The 20,121-nt window shown below is 41.3% G+C and overlaps 1 long non-coding RNA gene across 3 annotated transcripts; it reads right to left on the bottom strand.

The window, feature by feature from the left end:
* Nucleotides 1-1,116: 1,116 nt before the first annotated feature.
* On the bottom strand, nt 1,117-11,779 carry LOC132882159 (uncharacterized). 3 transcript variants are annotated; one of them, XR_009654122.1, is made up of 3 exons: nt 11,382-11,779; nt 3,551-11,029; nt 1,117-3,179 (listed from the first exon to the last, which is right to left on the bottom strand). It is a non-coding gene; the product is annotated as an uncharacterized LOC132882159 (long non-coding RNA). The 3 variants fall into 3 exon arrangements; XR_009654123.1 differs by lacking the exon at nt 1,117-3,179 and having other exon boundaries at nt 3,256-5,198; nt 8,929-11,029; nt 11,382-11,777; XR_009654121.1 differs by lacking the exon at nt 1,117-3,179 and having other exon boundaries at nt 3,256-11,029.
* Between the last annotated feature and the right edge of the window lie 8,342 nt (nt 11,780-20,121).

Genomic DNA, 20,121 nt, shown 5'->3' with positions numbered 1-20,121 from the left:
GAAATACACAGCGACCGTGCAAATATGTGGTAAGGACGTGCCCTTTTTGGCTGCCCATTTAACCACTTCATCTGCCAACCCATTGCCCTGAGCTACTTGTGTGTTAGAAATGTCATGCCTTTTAACCTCGATGACAGCTGAGTAAATAGGCTTTGAGCAAGCATCAGCAAGATCAGCTACCAAAGTGGAATTGATGAGAACTGATGAGAAGTGTGAAAGATGAGGGTGTGAGAGAAGGCCAGTTTCTCACCATCAGCAACCAGGAGAGCTGCTGCAGCCACCGCACAAAGGCATGATGGCGTGCCCTGGACTACAGATGTTTTAGGTAAATAAGATACAGGATAATAATTACCACCTGCTCTTGGGGAACGACTCCAGCAGCCATACTACTGTTTTGAGAAACAAAATTCAAAACAAGCAGGTTCTTTTTGAATAGTTTGGATCCCAGGAGAGGGCCTTTAATTGGTTTTTCAGTGCTTAAAGTATTCAGTTCATCAAAATGCTATTTTCTGTTAGAAAATCAACAGAACAAAGATGCTCTTACTGTGAATGTCTCATCTCTCATCTCATTATCTCTAGCCGCTTTATCCTTCTACAGGGTCGCAGGCAAGCTGGAGCCTATCCCAGCTGACTACGGGCGAAAGGCGGGGTACACCCTGGACAAGTCGCCAGGTCATCACAGGGCTGACACATAGACACAGACAACCATTCACACTCATATTCACACCTACGGTCAATTTAGAGTCACCAGTTAACCTAACCTGCATGTCTTTGGGCGAAACCGGAGCACCTGGAGGAAACCCACGCGGACACGGGGAGAACATGCAAACTCCACACAGAAAGGCCCTCGCCGGCCCCGGGGCTCGAACCCAGGACCTTCTTGCTGTGAGGCGACAGCGCTAACCACTACACCACCGTGCCGCCCCTACTGTGAATGTGTGCTGCATAATTTTTTTTACAAACTGCAACCCATTCATTTTGTTTTTATGTTCCCAACAATGCTTGCTGGGGCTGATTCAAGACTGAATCTAAAGATGAAGCACTGCCAAAGTTATTTTAAATATAGGGTGAGGCTGTTAGCTCAGGTATGTACTGTATTAAAGATACCAGGCCACATTTGAAAGCACGAAAGGAATTTATTTTTAATCATGCTATCTTATCATCCAAATGAGAATGGGTTCCCTTTTGAATCTGGTTCCTCTCCAGGATTCTTCCTGATGTCGTCTCAGCGCCTTTTCCCTCACCACCGTCATCTCAGGCTTGTTCATCAGGGAGAAATTTATTACTTCATACTGTATGTTTAAAATCTATTTTTCTCTCAAGCTGCTTTGCAGCAATGTCAATTGTGAAAAGCTCTATAGAAATAAATTGACTTTATTCTGTGCACAAAAGCCGGGAAATTTTCCAACCACATCCAGACAATCCTTCTACTCAGTATCTTCAGGAAAGGTTGCCGATTGTATGGAAAAAAAGTTATTCATTTGTTGTGTCATTTGAGACAAAAAAGCAGTTCAAAACTCAACGACTTTATAGAAATATGTGAAATTAACAAACTGGCTTTCATCTCATCTCATCTCATCTCTCATTATCTCTAGCCGCTTTATCCTGTTCTGCAGGGTCGCAGGCAAGCTGGAGCCTATCCCAGCTGACTACGGGTGAAAGGTGGGGTACACCCTGGACAAGTCTCCACAAACTGGCTTTATTAAACAAATACTTTATTGGTGCCCCGATAGCTAACAGCTGCAGGCTTGTTTACTGATTCATCCCTTGTGAAACACTTCACATTACAGTCAGATTATTCACTGTTTTAGAAAACAGACAGCTTGTTTTGCAGGACCGGCTCTGCTCCCCTCTACTGGTATAATCCACTCAATTATGCTCATTATAGTACAACACCACCACCACACACACACACACACACACATTAGTGGCTCAGAAAGAGTGAACTGTTCCAGAACCAATATTTTTCTGGAAATAACTGTGAAGATAGATAGACAGATTGATAGATAATGTAGAGTAAATTTTAGTGTCATACTGTTTTGTAATTTTCCTTTTCACTGAGTGTTGCCTCTTCAAGGACTAATGATTCAGAACATTTGGCACTGAAACATGTTCATCTTATCATGCTTGTTACGTGCGTAGCAGACGCGTGTAGATGTGCATACAAGCCAACGATTAGAGACGATCCAATCAGCTTTAGAGCTGATCATGCACCCAGCGCGTGATCAGGGCATGTAATTGCAATGATGTAATGCAATAGATGTCTCCTTTTTATCTAGTAAAGAGTATATATAGATTTGAGAACAAAGGAGATGGTATGAGGGGTGTGCCGAACCCTCATCACTTGTCCGTTTCTGTAATAAACCTTCTTTCTCTTGCAAAAGGACGAGACTGGTGTTGGTGTTTGCCATTTTTCCACGACGATAGATAGATAGATAGATAGATGTGGAAATGATGAGTGAAGTCAAAATAATTAATCTCATCTCATTATCTCTAGCCGCTTTATCCTGTTCTACAGGGTCGCAGCCAAGCTGGAGCCTATCCCAGCTGACTACGGGCGGGGTACACCCTGGACAAGCCGCCAGGTCATCACAGGGCTGACACATAGACACAGACAACCATTCACACTCACACCGATGGTCAATTTTCACCTGTTAACCTAACCTGCATGTCTTTGGACTGTGGAGGAAACCCACACGGACACGGGGAGAACATGCAAAATCCACACAGAAAGGCCCTTGCCCGCCACGAGGCTCGAACTCAGGACCTTCTTGCTGTGAGGCAACAGCGCTAACCACTACACCACCGTGCTGCCCGTCGAAATAATTGTAAATCATAAATGTAGAGCCAGTAGTCTGTAGAAGGTGATCTCAGTATGGATGTGAGATTTTAAAGTGAACATGTAACTGCTTAAAGAGAATAAAGGATAAAACAGAGGGAACTGAGGAAGGATCCAAAGAGAACCGGTGCTAGAACCCAGCAGGGTGTTTCCCACAGCAGTGTTGCTGAAAGCATGTTGGTGTTCAAAGCACATCTGGTTTCCTGGAAAGGGTGTGAGATGTGTTCCATGTTCCTGTAAATCACATTCTCATCTCCTGCTTCGGGATCTGAACAAACTCCTGCCTTCATTTGTTCTTTCACCACGAAACTGATCCCATCGTCCTTGTTCCACTCACACACTGTAATCAACAACAGCACAAGCAAATATTCTGCTGTTCAACTCAGTCAAAGAACTCACACACACACTTCACTGTCTTTATGTTCCATCACAGTTTTAGTTCCATTACAGCTTTTATTTTATTAACACTGCGGTAAATAGTACATTTGATACATTTTTCATCATTTAACATCCAAGATTTATTACATTTCAGTAAAATCAAGTTGACATTATTATTATTATTATTATTATTATTATTATTATTCCTTTTATTTACATATCACATTTATTAAAAGGTTCAGGAACTCTTCACCTCCATGAACTCGACAGAAATATGATTTCAAAAAGTGCAGCTCAATTCTAAATTCAGTGAAATGTGAAATAAAAACGTACACTGCTGTAAGTTTCAGCTGATTCCTTTTCCTTCAGACTTTTTCGGTCTCGACAGACTGAGGAGAAAATTCCAGGAAATGAATCTTGACAGAGACACAGAGACTCTGAATAAAGCTCAGTCAACTGAAGCGAAGTGAAGTGAATCGACTCACTGAATCAGCTGAGGAGTCGACTCAAGACTTCCGGAACCGAAGTTTTTAACCGAAAATTTTAACCGAAGTTTTAACCGAAAATTTTCTCCTTAAATGGTGTTCTGTAAGGAGAGATGAGTGAAGGTGAGAGGAGGAGGAGTGAAAGGAGGATCCAGTGGCTCAGAGTGAACTCAGGTAGGCTTGGCTTTCAGTCCTGTGCCCAGTGTTTGCTCTTGTGGAGTGTAATTAGTGAAACACGTCACTTCGGTGCTTCGGTTTCCCCCACAGTCCAAAGACATGCAGTTAGGTTAACATGGAGCAGCCACAGTGCTGAGGTTGTACTGAAGTGCCCTTCATGCACTTAACCCACAACTGCTCCCCGGGTGATGTAGCATAGTTGCTCACTACTGTGGGTATGTGTGTGTGCTCATTGCTCATTTGTATGTATGTGTGTGTGTGTTAACTGCTTCAGATGGGTTAAATGCAGAGGTTAAATTTCACTGTGTGCTGAGTCTATGCTTGAGTGTACATGTGACCAATAAAGGCTTCTTGGTTTGACGTTTTCTTCTTATATATATATCTTCTCTCTCTCTTGGCATTGATTCGCAAATGAATATTTATGAGGGGGAATGTCCACGTCGGCTACAGGCTCTCTTATGACTGATGAGACCTATCCTCGACAGACACGTTCAGCCACAGACGTTGCAGGCCAGCATGAAATCAGGGTTGGGAGCAGTGATTGGTTTATTTTTCCTTCTGCTCCTTTTGTCCTCCAGGTTTGCTCTCCAATCATCCTCAAAGGAACTGACAGCACTGTAAACAGTTTTTCACCATCTGTCACGATCTGAAGCAAGACATGTCTTGGAGTTGGGGTTGATGTTGCAGATCTTTAGGGAAGCCTTCAGGAGAGCTTTATACGTCTTGACTGGGGCCCCTGGGTTTCGACAGCCAGAGGACAGCTCCCCGTGCAAGACAATCTTGGGTAATCAATAATCTTCCATTCTGGACACATGTCCAGCCCATTGCACCTGTGACTTTAGTAGCATGGCCTCAAGAATGGTGGCCTCCGCCCTCTGTAGGACCTCAACATTCATGATGTAGTCACGCCAATGGATGTTAAGAATGGAGCGAAGACAGCGCTGATGGAAGCGCTCAAGGAGGCGCAGGTGGCGGTGGTGGTGACCCAGGCCTCAGAGCCGTAACAGAGAGTGGTCAGGACCACAGCGTGGTACACAAGGACCTTGGTGTTCTTCTTTAGGTCCTTGTTACCCCAGATTCTTTTCTGGAGCCTGCCAAAGGCGCTGTTTGCTTTGGCAAGCCTGTTGTCGATCTCCTTGTCAATCTTGGCATACGATGAGATTGTGTAGCCTAGGTAAGTGAACTGCTGGACCGAGTTTAGTTCAGTTGGGCAGATGCGAGGCTGATACACCTTGCGAGATGCAAGTTGGTGAAGCACCTCTGTCTTGTAGATGCCATCATCCTCACCAAGCTCTTCCATGGCCTGGTGTAGCATCATGCTACAGAAGATGGAGAAGAGCGTCAGCACAAGAACGGAGCCTTGATCATTTTTTTTAGCATTTTTTTACAACAAGGAAGAGTTTCAACCCATTTTGAGAGTCTGTCAACAATGAACAGCATGTATTTTAAGTTGCCTATGGGTGGCATATGAGTGAAATCAACTTGCAGGTACTGGAATGGGGCACGAGGTGAAGCATCATGCTTAGACATTTTTCCAGGTTGGTTGGTCCTGGCACATACAAGGCAGGTATGTAGTAGCAAATTTACAGTTTAAGCTCAGATCTGTAATGCAGAATAGTTGTTTGATGCAGAGGTGGAAAGTAACGAATTACATTACTCGCGTTACTGTACTTGAGTAGCTTTTTTGTGTACTTATACTTTTTCAAGTAATTTTTAAAGAGTGTACTTTTACTTTTACTTAAGTATGTTTTCTTTTAAGTAGTGTACTTCGGTACATTTTACATCACAACCGTTATTGAGTAAAAAAATAAATAAATAAAAAATTTAAAAAAGGCTAAAACGGAGAAGGGGAAATGCGTTCTGGAAATGAATCACGGGAAGGACAGTTGTCGCGCGCGCGAGTCTCACACAGACGATGGCGGACATGCACCGGCGCTTTAAGGGGGGGGTTCGGGGGGCTCAAGCCCCTGGGCCACAGCCAATCAGGGGCCTTGTAATATTAATAAAATAATAAACTGTCGGAATCATGGGCCTACATTAATGTACGGATAGAAATAAGGTTAGAAATAAATGAGCGCACAGTAGCCTGCTGTAAGAGACATGGTGGATGTGGTTCGCGAAACGAACACCCACAACTGGACCAGAATAAAATATAACAAAATGTAACGTCACGCACGAAAGCGCGCCAAAGACTACTGACTACAGAGACATAAATTTAGAGGCTTTGAAAGATGAAGCGTTCACGTGTTAGCAGGGCGCATAAAAGGAAAAAAAAGAGAGAGATGCAGGTAATGATAGAATTGTTGCCTAAAGTCACAGACTTTTTTAAGGTAAGGATCACCAATCTGTTCAGAATATCAGCTACTTATCAGTTATCAGCCTACCAGCAGCTAGGCTATGTGTAGCTAGGCTAGATATGCTATGATCTGTCCAACAGTAAAATAAATCAGTTGTGATTTGAATACGTGTTGTGTGATTTGAGTTATAATCCTGTTAGTATAATAGCATATTTCGATGGGGATAATAAAATGTCTAAAATGGCATCTACTGAAGAAATTGATGAAAAGATTGTAGCCTATAATTGTCACAGTTCGGGCAGCAGACAGAGTAAGCATACTGAGGGGAATAGCAATACAAAGCTAGCGCATATCCACATTTCTCGCTAGCTGTGTTGGGTGTGTTGTTAACCCGTGTGGATTTAAGTGAAATACTTGAGAAGTTCTGTGGTCAAGACAACGTTTTAAGGTAAGGACACTTGATTATTAATGTTTCCCCGCCGTGGCTTGTCGTTGACGAAAGGCCCACACGATTTTGCCTTATGCAGCTACTGCTAGTGTCATGCTTTGAACTAGGTTAAGCTCATTTGCGCTAAAGGATGGGTTTATTGAAGGACTTTGATGTAGCTAGTTTCTTTTTAAAAAATCGTATGCTCAAAACAGTATGCCCGTGTTCATCATGTTTAACTTTTTTCTTGATGGAGTGCGTGAAATATTGTTGCAAGTGGTATTTCGATGCAGTCATGTCAAAAAGGCAGTTGAATGCACGGTCTCATTCAAGGAGAAGGAAGACTTGCATGATGCTTGAACATAGATTGGTAAAATAGACCCTAGTAGGACTTGGTTTCGTGTATTTCGGTCTGTAGAGTTATGAGTTTGGCCGCTGTCCATGGTGTTTACGTTTCATGCGGCCGCCGAGCCAAGTACCTTGACTTGCAGTGAATGTTTGTTTTCATGCCGCCGAGCTATTTTTATGTATTTTATTTTTTAAAAGGACTTGTCTGTAGGTGTGTGTGTTTTATGTTTACAACACATAGGTCTACATTATAGCACACGCGCGCTTGTGTGGTTATCTCTGGCCATGCCCCTGTGTGAAAGTTACGCAGTATCACTGTCCTGTCCGTGGTAATAATCACAACCGGCTCTGTAATGATAATGCACGCATTATTCTCTCCCTCTGTGGTCGGATGTGTTGAGCGATGTGAGCGTGGGCCTTGCGCAGCTATGCTGAGCCAAACGTAACCTATCGTAGGCTTCTAGGCTAATTACGCGCTTACAATGTAAATGCTTGACACGTATTGCAAATAAAATAAGAGTGTTTTCCTGGCCAACGGTAAGGGTAGGGTTGACAGGTAGCCTATGAGGGGCCTAGCCCCTGGGCCACGGGTGTTGATAAAGTGCCCCTGCGGACATGGAGGAGACCGAGGAACCTGTGGTGGACGACCCTGCAGAAAACGCAATTTCTTCCAGTAATGAAGTGCACCCCTGGCCCTACATACGTGATCACTTCAGCTTCGTAGAGAAAAGGGGTGACAGTTTCATTATGCAATGCAGATTATGTGTGCCCAAGAAGACAACCATTGCGGCATACAAAAATTCAACATCTAATCTGCGCAAGCATGTTGAGGTAAGTATTGTCATTGGCATCATAATCACGGGCGCAGATAGAGGGTGGGACGGGTGGGATTCGTCCCACCCAGATTTAAATTCACCTCGTTCGGTCCCCCCCACTTATAGGAAGGAAAAAATGTCTATGCTGTCTTTCATTGCATAAGGCAAACCTCACGGAAAAATCAAAAGACTAATTACCATTCGGTTTATTGAGGTGCACAGCAGTACATACATAGTTGCAACAACTCACATAAAACAAAACAAAGACTGATATTCGGTTGGTTGAGCTGCGCAGACTGCACAGGTTGCGAGCTCGAGCTTGGTTGCTATGGTTACCCACAACAAGTTTGACAGGCATATCGGGGTTGGTTTGCTGGCAGCTTTGTCCCCCCCAGTTTTTTGTCCCCCCCAGTTCAAAAAATGTATCTGCACCCCTGATCATAATGTTTCCTTTCCATAGTAAAACTGACAATAGGCTGGTTATATTCCAAAAATAGTGGATGGCATTGCTAATGTTGAAGTAGCAACCTGTTGGTACTGTAACATAATGGTAACTAGTCTGTTATTCGGTTGGCTAATCATGCAAGCAAGTTAGCTCGCCAACCTGACGTGATCAGTCCTCCTACCATTCTACGTCCAACAGGCCAGAAAGGAATACTAAGCAAAACAAATAATGTTTGAATTGAATTGTTCAATAACACACAGTGCACACAGGCAAGCTACAAGATTTCGGTGCGACATTTCACTTTCATATTTCGTGTACAATGCTTTGTGTGTGGTCAGGGCGATGTAAACGACATGACTGTGTGTATTGACCTTTTTTGTTTGTCTCAGTTTTAATGCAGCATTATCCTAAGCATTCAATTTGATACACTTCCTTTAAATAAAACATCTGGGTTGAGATGTACATATATCCTTGTTTCCTCTTCTTTTTCATTTTTGCACAACACAATGGAGGCAGAAAACACCCATTGTTAAAAGTAACGTTTTACTTTTACTCAAAGTACATTTTAAATGATCTACTTTTTACTTTTACTTGAGTAGATTTTTTGTCTGGTAACTTTACTTGTACTTAAGTAAAATTTCATCAGAGTAACAGTACTTGTACTTGAGTATAATATTTTAGTACTCTTTCCACCTCTGGTTTGATGTTCTTAATTACCCCTCTCCAGGTGACATGAGAAACACCGTGATAATGTTACATGAGGAATGGTAACACAGAAGCCGGGAACGCTAGACATTGTGTAAAGTCCCTCAACAGGCATCAGGGCCTTCGGCACACTTCTGCCAGTGTGTCAAGTCACATTCTGTGGGTCTAGATTGGAGAAAAGCAACATCAGTGCCAGGAGTGAGCACATTACTAAACATGAAATACACAGCGACCGTGCAAACATGAGGTAAGGACGTGCCCTTTTTGGCTGCCCATTTAACCACTTCATCTGCCAACCCATTACCCTGAGCTACTGTACTTGTGTGTTAGAAATGTCATGCCGTTTAACCTCGATGACAGCTAAGTAAATAGGCTTTGAGCAAACATCAGCAAGATCAGCTACCAAAGTGGAATTGATGAGAACTGATGAGAAGTGTGAAAGATGAGGGTGTGAGAGAGGGCCAGTTTCTCACCATCAGTGACCAGGAGAGCTGCTGCAGCCACCGCACAAAGGCATGATGGCGTGCCCTGAACTACAGATGTTTTAGGTAAATAAGATACAGGATAATAATTACCACCTGCTCTTGGGGAACGACTCCAGCAGCCATACTACTGTTTTGAGAAACAAAATTCAAAACAAGCAGGTTCTCTTTGAATAGTTTGGATCCCAGGAGAGGGCCTTTAATTGGTTTTTCAGTGCTTATCAAAATGCTATTTTCTGTGAGAAAATCAACAGAACAAAGATGCTCTTACTGTGAATGTGTGCTGCATAAAATCTTTTACAAACTGCAACCCATTCACCCTCTGCACATTTGTTTTTATGTTCCTAACAATGCTTGCTGGGGCTGATTCAAGACTGAATCTAAAGATGAAGCACTGCCAAAGTTATTTTAAATATAGGGTGAGGCTGTTAGCTCAGGTATGTACTGTATTAAAGATACCAGGCCACATTTGAAAGCACGAAAGGAATTTATTTTTAATCATACTATCTTATCATCCAAATGAGAATGGGTTCCCTTTTGAATCTGGTTCCTCTCCAGGTTCCTTCCTGATGTTGTCTCAGTGCCTTTTCCCTCACCACCGTCATCTCAGGCTTGTTCATCAGGGAGAAATTTATTACTTCATACTGTATGTTTAAAATCTATTTTTCTCTCAAGCTGCTTTGCAGCAATGTCGATTGTGAAAAGGTCGATACAAATAAATTGACTTTATTCTGTGCACAAAAGCAGGGAAATTTTCCAACCAAATCCAGATAATCCTCCTATTCAGTATCTTCAGGAAAGGTTGCCGATTATATGCAAAAAAGTTATTCAGTTGTTGTGTCATTTGAGACAAAAGAGCAGTTCAAAACTCAATGACTCCGCAGAAATATGTGAAATGAACAAACTCATCTCATCTCATTATCTCTAGCCGCTTTATCCTTCTACAGGGTCGCAGGCAAGCTGGAGCCTATCCCAGCTGACTACGGGCGAAAGGCGGGGTACACCCTGGACAAGTCGCCAGGTCATCACAGGGCTGACACATAGACACAGACAACCATTCACACCTATGGTCAATTTAAAGTCACCAGTTAACCTAACCTGCATGTCTATGGACTGTGGGGGAAACCGGAGAACCCAGAGGAAACCCACCCGGACACGGGGAGAACATGCAAACTCCACACAGAAAGGCCCTCACCGACCACGGGGCTCGAACCCGGACCTTCTTGCTGTGAGGCAACAGCGCTAACCACTACACCACCATGCCGCCCGTCGAAATAATTGTAAATCATAAATGTAGAGCCAGTAGTCTGTAGAAGGTGATCTCAGTATGGATGTGAGATTTTAAATTGAACATGTAACTGTTTAAAGAGAATAAAGGATAAAACAGAGGGAACTGAGGAAGGATCCAAAGAGAACCGGTGCTAGAACCCAGTAGGGTGTTTCCCACAGCAGAGCTGCTGAAAGCATGTTGGTGTTCAAAGCACATCTGGTTTCCTGGAAAGGGTGTGAGATGTGTTCCATGTTCCTGTAAATCACATTCTCATCTCCTGCTTCGGGATCTGAACAAACTCCTGCCTTCATTTGTTCTTTCACCACGAAACTGATCCCATCGTCCTCATTCCACTCACACACTGTAATCAACAACAGCACAAGCAAATATTCTGCTGTTCAACTCAGTCAAAGAACTCACACACACACTTCACTGTCTTTATGTTCCATCACAGTTTTAGTTCCATTACAGCTTTTATTTTATTAACACTGCGGTAAATAGTACATTTGATACATTTTTCATCATTTTAACATCCAAGATTTATTACATTTCAGTAAAAATCAAATTTATCTCCTTCTTATTATTCCTTTTATTTACATATCACATTTATTAAAAGGTTCAGGAACTCTTCACCTCCATGAACTCGACAGAAATATGATTTCAAAAAGTTCAGCTCAATTCTAAATTCAGTGAAATGTGAAATAAAAACGTACACTGCTGTAAGTTTCAGCTGATTCCTTTTCCTTCAGACTTTTTCGGTCTCGACAGACTGAGGAGAAAATTCCAGGAAATGAATCTTGACAGAGACACAGAGACTCTGAATAAAGCTCAGTCAACTGAAGCGAAGTGAAGTGAATCGACTCACTGAATCAGCTGAGGAGTCGACTCAAGACTTCCGGAACCGAAGTTTTTAACCGAAAATTTTAACCGAAGTTTTAACCGAAAATTTTCTCCTTAAATGTTGTTCTGTAAGGAGAGATGAGTGAAGGTGAGAGGAGGAGGAGTGAAAGGAGGATCCAGTGGCTCAGAGTGAACTCAGGTAGGCTTGGCTTTCAGTCCTGTGCCCAGTGTTTGCTCTTGTGGAGTGTAATTAGTGAAACACGTCACTTTAGTGACTCGGCTAGAAAGAGTGACTCGTTTCAGAAAGAGTCGTTTTGATTTTCTTCTGTGATTTGATTCAGACACAGGATTCAGTTGTGTTTGATGAGAGAATCAGAGAAACACACACTAACATGACTGAATAGTGTTTATACCTTTTAATGTTTCTGGCTGTAAATGAAGCAGCTCTGTTTTATTCACACTGCTGCTTCATGGTTCCACTTTTGTCCGAATATTTTTAGCTGAAATACTTCAACAAAAAAGGTCACTGGCATGATATTTTTAGTGTTTGTAGCTCTGACCTGTGAGAAAGAGAACTTTGATTTATAATGAGACTTTTAGATCTTTACAGCTTCAACATCGTCGAGTTTAATCCCTTTCTTGGTGCGTAGAGCCGCAGCATCAGCACCCGACCAAACACGGACATGATCTCAACTGTAATTGGGATTAATCACAATCTCACAGGCTGACCATCAGCAACTGTGTGTGAGAGTGTATCAGCTGGAACACGTCTCACTTTTACTAATGTTGTCTTTTGTTTTAGAAAATCTACACACACACAACTCCAGAGAGAATGGATTTCACCAAATGGGTTTGTGTTTGTATCCTGTGCTTCATCGTATCTGTAGGTGAGAGACCAGTTTCAGTGAAACCCATCAGCCTAAAGCTTTATTACAGCAGTATATTGGGTGAAAAGCAGTCAGAGTGATCCAGATGTTGATCTTTTGCTCCACAGACTCCCCCTCTGTAGGCTCTCAGATCAGTGTATCTGCTGCAGAGGGACACACAGCTGTCCTGCCGTGTGAATTAAACATCCCTGTTCAAGCACTATGTGTCTCGTGGCGTGTGGACGATGAGGTTGTGTTTGAGCGATGTGCTGAGGAGACACTTCAGGGTTCAGGATATGAAGGACGTGTGGACGTTCCTGAGGAGGAACTGCTTAGAGGAAACTGTTCCCTGGTGTTGACGAAGGTCAGAAAAGCTGATGAGGGAATCTACACCTGCTCACTGATAACAGGACACAGGAAGAGATCTGCCTTGACCAACCAGGAGGTGATCCAGAGTGTTAAACTCCAGCTCGATGGTAAGAGTTTTAGTCTCAGTAGAGTAGATGAGGACGCGAGCCATCAGAGCAGATCAGAAAAGTGATTGATCAGAAAGGTTTTAATCATGTTTTATATCTAAAGATGCTCATATGAGCTGATTTTAATGGCATCGGTAGGTGTTGTCTCCATATTACACTGTTTGGTTTTTGTAACGCCATCCAGCTGTGCAGTTACAATCACTACATGTGTTACTCTTAATACGTAATTCCATGCTGTAGAGTTAAGGAGGAGATAAATCTGAGCATTTTGTTGAGAAAGCTGATTGTTAGCACTCTCATTGTGCTACGATGAGACATTGCTCATGATTTTTGTCTTTTTCTTTTTCCTCAGAAGAAACATCTGTTTCCTCTGACTCAACCTGCGAAAGCAGTTCAGATTGAAAGTCAGCTCTCACAGGTGACTGATATTAAATCTAATCCCCGCACAGGAGCTTTACACTTCCTGCATTTTTAAAATGACCAAGAGCTCTCAGATATTTCAACCAGAAAGTGATTTGAACAGAAAAATGAAGTCACAACAAGACATTTCTGATGCTGATGATGCTGAAGTGAACGTTCCTCACCGGCTTTGAAGAAATATCCCTGGTGAAAAATAAATGTGCTAAGTGTACTAAAATTTAGCATACTTTTGTGTACATATAGCCACACTAATCATCAATATACTTCAAGTGTGTTTATGATTAGTTAACTTGAGGCATGCTATTTTGGAACAACTAATTTTGTACTAAATATATTTTAATTGTAATTAAATTGTAGAAAAGTGCAACTTGAAGTGTATTTAGTGTACTTTTATGTGCTAAAGTGGAACAACTTAAAGTATATTTTGTATACTTTAAGTATATGACTTTATATGTACTAATATATGCTTAATTAGTCAAATTAAAGTGTACTTTGTTTGTATTATAAGTACCTTAAAATAAGTACACCTTAGAAATTACACATAACTTTCACTTAAAGTATATTTTAGTATAATATATTTCTATAAAGTGTAATATAGTATAATTATTTTAAAATGTGTTAAAAGTGTTAGCATGAAAGCGTGATGTTAGTATACTTTTTATATAGTTACAAAAAGTACAATTTGTGTAAATACATTTTCAATATACTATTGAAAATATGAATATACTTTAAATACAATAAAGTAAATTTCTTTTTCACCAGGGCTGTGAAAAAAAAAGTTGAATAAAAGTTGAAATTGTTCAAATAATGTCCTGAGTGGTTTCTTTCTCTCTCTTTTTGTTTGTCCTGTGATAATTATTACTCTAGGCCTGTTAGCGAGCTGACTATTTAATTTTTCTACTCTGGTGCAGAAATTACGATCATTATGAGCTTCCACACAGCTTTATTTGAACCTTACATCCAAATATTAGCTAGGACAGGAGCTTTACGCTTCCTGCATTTCTAAAATGACCAAGAGCTCTCAGATATTTCAACCAGGAAGTGATTTGAACAGAAAAATGAAGTAACAACAAGACATTTCTGTCTCTACAGATGATGCTGGAGTGAATTTTCCTCACTGGCTTTGAAGAAATATGTGAAAAACAAAAAGTTTAATAAAACTTGAAATTGTTCAAATAATGTCCTGAGTGGTTCCTCTCTCTCTCTTTTGTTTGTTTGTCCTGTGATAATTATTACTCTAGGCCTGTTAGTAAGCTGTCTATTTAATTTTTCTACTCTGAAATTACGATCATTATGAGCTTCTACATAAAGCTTTATTTGAACCTTACACCCAAATATTAGCTACTTCTATGGAAAGACCCAGTTATAACAGATATACTGATTGCTCTGGTAGAGTTAACTCTTTGCTAATATCTCTCTTGTTTGGGTTTAGATGGAAAGCTCAAGTCAAGTCTACCAATTATAAATCAAGTATACAGTACCAAAAAGATTGTACACCCCTACTTGACTCATTCATGGGATTTTGTGTATTTTGATAATTTTCTACATTGTAGAACAATACTGAAGACATCAAAACTATGAAATACCATCTGGAACATATATGGAATTATGTGGTAAACAAAAAAGTGTTAAAAATACAAAATAAGTTTGATATTTTAGAATCTTCAAAGTATCCTGATGACTCTTTGCACACTATTGTCATTACTTTTCAATTAACAGCTGAGTCTCGTCAAAAGCTAATTAGTGGACGAGTTTCTTTCCTGCTTAATGCGTTTGAGATCAAACAGTAAAAATTAAATAATAAATATACAGTAAGTAGCCCTATTCCATCCACAACTGTAGTAATCCACACAGTATTCTAACAACTAAGTAAAGAGAAACGACATCCATCATTACTTTGAGACATGAAGTGACTTTTAATTAATAACAATAAAGAATAAACAGTGAATTAGAAGGTGTGTCCAGACTTTTGACAGGTCCTGTGTGTATCACTGTATTTAGCTTTAAAGGGCAAAAATAAAAATAACTGAGGAGAAAACAATCTTCAGAAATGGGCAGGATTAAGAATATAAGGAATTATTCAGATGCTGTCACGTGTTCACTGAGTTCACACACATAACTTCAGGACATAACATGAAATGCCCTTTACATTTTATTTTAGTAATGTTTTAACTCACATAATACAGTTTTTTTTAAAATGTGTGAATTGGACATATTTTTTTCCTATGGGTTGACTTTGCTGATTGATCAGAACCACTATAAATAAATTAGCATGCGGTTTACACTATTAAGAATGATAAAGGTCAAAATATTTTCCTCGTTATATTCGTACAGATCTGTAATCAGGTTTCAGGCTGGTAAATGTCTGATTCCTGCATATACCACTCTGTCCAAATCTGATGTGTTTCTCTCAGTGGGTCATGTCTTGTATGAAAGACTGGCATAGTGCAGATTCATTTCCTACAGAAAAAAAAGGAAAAAAAAACATTCTACAGTTGATGAATTACATTTAATAATGTTATCATTTTCAAGTGGACTTATTGCATGGGGAAGCCGTGGCCGAAAGGTTAGAGAACAGGCTGCTGGTTCGAGTCCCTGGACCAGCAAGAATGGCTGAAGTGCTTCATGAGCAAGGCACCTAACCCCTAACTGCTCCTGGGCAGCATGATGGTCAAGTTGTTAATGCTGTTGCCTTACAACAAAAAGGTTGCAGGTTCTAACCTCATAGCCAGCTTGGGCCTTTCTGTGTGGAGTTTGTGTGTTCTCCCCGTGTCAGTGTGGGTTTCTTCCGGGTGCTCCGGCTTCCCCCACAGTCCAAAGACATGCAGTTAGGTTAACATGGAGCAGCCACAGCCCTGAGGTTGGGCTGAAGTGCTCTTCAGCAATGCACTTAACCCACAACTGCTCCTCGGGCGCTGTAGCATAGTTGCTCACTGCTGGGGGTATGTGTGTGTGCTCATTGCTCATTTTTGTGTGTGTGTGTGTGTTAACTGCTTCAGATGGGTTAAATGCAGAGGTTAAATTTCACTGTGTGCTGAGTCTGTGCTTGAGTGTACATGTGACCAATAAAGGCTTCTTGGGTTGACTTTTTCATCTGATATATATATATATATATATATACGGTATATATATATATATATATATATATATATATATATATATATATACAACCCTGATTCCAAAAAAGTTGGGACAAAGTACAAATTGTCAATAAAAACGGAATGCAATGATGTGGAAGTTTCAAAATTCCATATTTTATTCAGAATAGAACATAGATGGCATATAAAATGTTTAAACCGAGAAAATGTAGCATTTAAAGAGAAAAATTAGGTGATTTTAAATTTCATGACAACAACACATCTCAAAAAAGTTGGGACAAGGCCATGTTTACCACTGTGAGACATCCCCTTTTCTCTTTACAACAGCCTGTAAATGTCTGGGGACTGAGGAGACAAGTTGCTCAAGTTTAGGGATAGGAATTTTATCCCATTCTTGTCTAATGTAGGATTCTAGTTGCTCAACTGTCTTAGGTCTTTTTTGTTGTATATTCCGTTTTATGATGCGCCAAATGTTTTCTATGGGTGAAAGATCTGGACTGCAGGCTGGCCAGTTCAGTACCCAGACCCTTCTTCTACGCAGCCATGATGCTGTAATTGATGAAGTATGTGGTTTGGCCTTGTCATGTTGGAAAATGCAAGGTGTCCTGAAAGAGACGTTGTCTGGATGGGAGCATATGTTGCTCTAGAACCTGGATATACCTTTCAGCATTGATGGTGTCTTTCCAGATGTGTAAGCTGCCCATGCCACACGCACTAATGCAACCCCATACCATCAGAGATGCAGGCTTCTGAACTGAGCGCTGATAACAACTTGGGTCATCCTTCTCCTCTTTAGTCCAAATGACACGGCGTCCCTGATTTCCAGGGACTTCAAATTTTCAAAGAGCTTCAAATTTTGATTCGTCTGACCACAGAACAGTTTTCCACTTTGCCACAGTCCATTTTAAATGAGCCTTGGCCCAGAGAAGATGTCTGCGCTTCTGGATCATGTTTAGATATGGCTTTTTCTTTGAACTATAGGAGTTTTAGCTGGCAACGGCGGATGGCACAGTGAATTGTGTTCACAGATAATGTTCTCTGGAAATATTCCTGAGCCCATTTTGTGATTTCCCATACAGAAGCATGCCTGTATGTGATGCAATGCCATCTAAGGGCCCAAAGATCACGGGCACCCAGTATGGTTTTCCGGCCTTGACCCTTACGCACAGAGATTCTTCCAGATTCTCTGAATCTTTTGATGATGTTATGCACTGTAGATGATGATATGTTCAAACTCTTTGCAATTTTAAACTGTCGAACTCCTTTCTGATATTGCGCCACTATTTGTCAGCGCAGAATTAGGGGGATTGGTGATCCTCTTCCCATCTTTACTTCTGAGAGCCGCTGCCACTCCAAGATGCTCTTTTTATACCCAGTCATGTTAATGATCTATTGCCAATTGACCTCATGAGTTGCAATTTGGTCCTCCAGCTGTTCCTTTTTTGTACCTTTAACTTTTCCAGCCTCTTATTGCCCCTGTCCCAACTTTTTTGAGATGTGTTGCTGTAATGAAATTTCAAATGAGCCAATATTTGGCATGAAATTTCAAAATGTCTCACTTTCGACATTTGATATGTTGTCTATGTTCTATTGTGAATACAATATCAGTTTTTGAGATTTGTAAATTATTGCATTCCGTTTTATTTACAATTTGCACTTTGTCCCAACTTTTCTGGAATCGGGGTTGTGTATATATATATATATATATATATATATATATATATATATATACACATATATATATATATATATATATATATATATATATATATATATATATATTTACACATATATATATATATATATATATATATATATATATATATATATATATATACCTTCTCTCTCTCGGCATTGATTCGCGAATGAATATTTATGAGGGGGAATGTCCACATCGGCTACATGCTCTCTTATGACTGATGAGACCTACCCTCGACAGACAGGTTCGGCCACAGAGGTTGCAGGTCAGCATGAAATCAGGGTTGGGAGCAGTGGTTGGTTTATTTTTCCTTCTGCTCCTTTTGTCCTCCAGGTTTGCTCTCCGATCGTCCTCAAAGGAACTAACAGCACTGTGAACAGTTTTTCACCATCTGTCACGATCTGAAGCAAGAGATGTCCTGGAGTTGGGGTTGATGTTGCAGATCTTTAGGGAAGCCTTCAGGAGATCTTTATACCTCTTGACTGGGGCCCCTGGGTTTCAACGGCCAGAGGACAGTTCCCTGTACAGGACAATCTTGGGTAATCGATGGTCTTCCATTCTGGACACATGTCCAGCCTATCGCAGCCATGATTTCAGTAGCATGGCCTCAAGAATGGTGGCCTCCGCCCTCTTTTGGACCTCACCATTCGTGAAACTGGCCCTACCCTTTACACCAGGGGTTCCTCTGTCATGGCCTAGCGAACTGGGATGGTGGCAGTGATGCTCCTTGGTCGTAGGTTTTATATCAGTTTCCCTCTCCTATGCAGGTTGCTGTACTGAGTTGAGAGGCCTGCCTCCCCTATTTGAAACCACGGCCGCAGTCCACTGGAGTGGAGTGCCCTGTTTCGTACACCTGGCCAGTGACTCCATCGCGGGAGTTCATATGCCCAGTGAAGCAGTGAAACATCACCCCCTCACGTGGTTTAGCCAGCCAGCTGAAGTGGTATACCAGGGTGTGGTGCTAGGTGCCAGCATGTGAGAGTTTGGAGATGGATGAGGACCAGTGATGCCTGTTATATCCAACAAGCAGATGCAGCTGCCAGACATCAAAGGTACTACCTCTATCCAGAGCCCCCTACACACTATATATATATCTCATCTCATCTCATTATCTCTAGCCGCTTTATCCTTTTACAGGGTCGCAGACAAGCTGGAGCCTATCCTAGCTGACTACGGGCGAAAGGCGGGGTACACCCTGGACAAGTCGCCAGGTCATCACAGGGCTGACACATAGACACAGACAACCATTCACACTCACACCTACGGTCAATTTAGAGTCACCAGTTAACCTAACCTGCATGTCTTTGGACTGTGGGGGAAACCGGAGCACCCGGAGGAAACCCACGTGGACACGGGGAGAACATGCAAACTCCGCACAGAAAGGCCCTCGCCGGCCACGGGGCTCGAACCCAGGACCTTCTTGCTGTGAGGTGACAGCGCTACCCACTACACCACCGTGCCGCCCACTATATATATATATATATATATATATATATATATACACAGTGGTGCTTGAAAGTTTGTGAACCCTTTAGAATTTTCTATATTTCTGCATAAATATGACCTAAAACTTCATCAGATTTTCACACAAATCCTAAAAGTAGATAAAGAGACCCAAGTTAAAGAAATGAGACAAAAATATTTTCTTGGTCATTTATTAATTGAGGAAAATTATCCAATATTACATATCTGTGAGTGGCAAAAGTATGTGAACCTTTGCTTTCAGTGTCTGGTGTGGTGACACCCCCCCGTGCAGCAATAATTGCAACTAAACGTTTGCGGTAACTGTTGATCAGTCCTGCACACCGGCTTGGAGGAATTTTAGCCCATTCCTCCATACAGAACAGCTTCAGCTCCGGGATGTTGGTGGGTTTCCTCACATGAACTGCTCGTTTCAGGTCCTTCCACAACATTTCAGTTGGATTAAGGTCAGGACTTTGACTTGGCCATTCCAAAACATTAACTTTCTTCTTCTTTAACCATTCTTTGTTAGAACGACTTGTGTGCTTAGTGTCATTGTCTTGCTGCATGTCCCACCTTCTCTTGAGATTCAG

Source organism: Neoarius graeffei, chromosome 2, assembly GCF_027579695.1.
Source record: "Neoarius graeffei isolate fNeoGra1 chromosome 2, fNeoGra1.pri, whole genome shotgun sequence".
NCBI lineage: Eukaryota > Metazoa > Chordata > Actinopteri > Siluriformes > Ariidae > Neoarius > Neoarius graeffei.
This window is presented reverse-complemented; position numbering and strand designations above follow the sequence as displayed.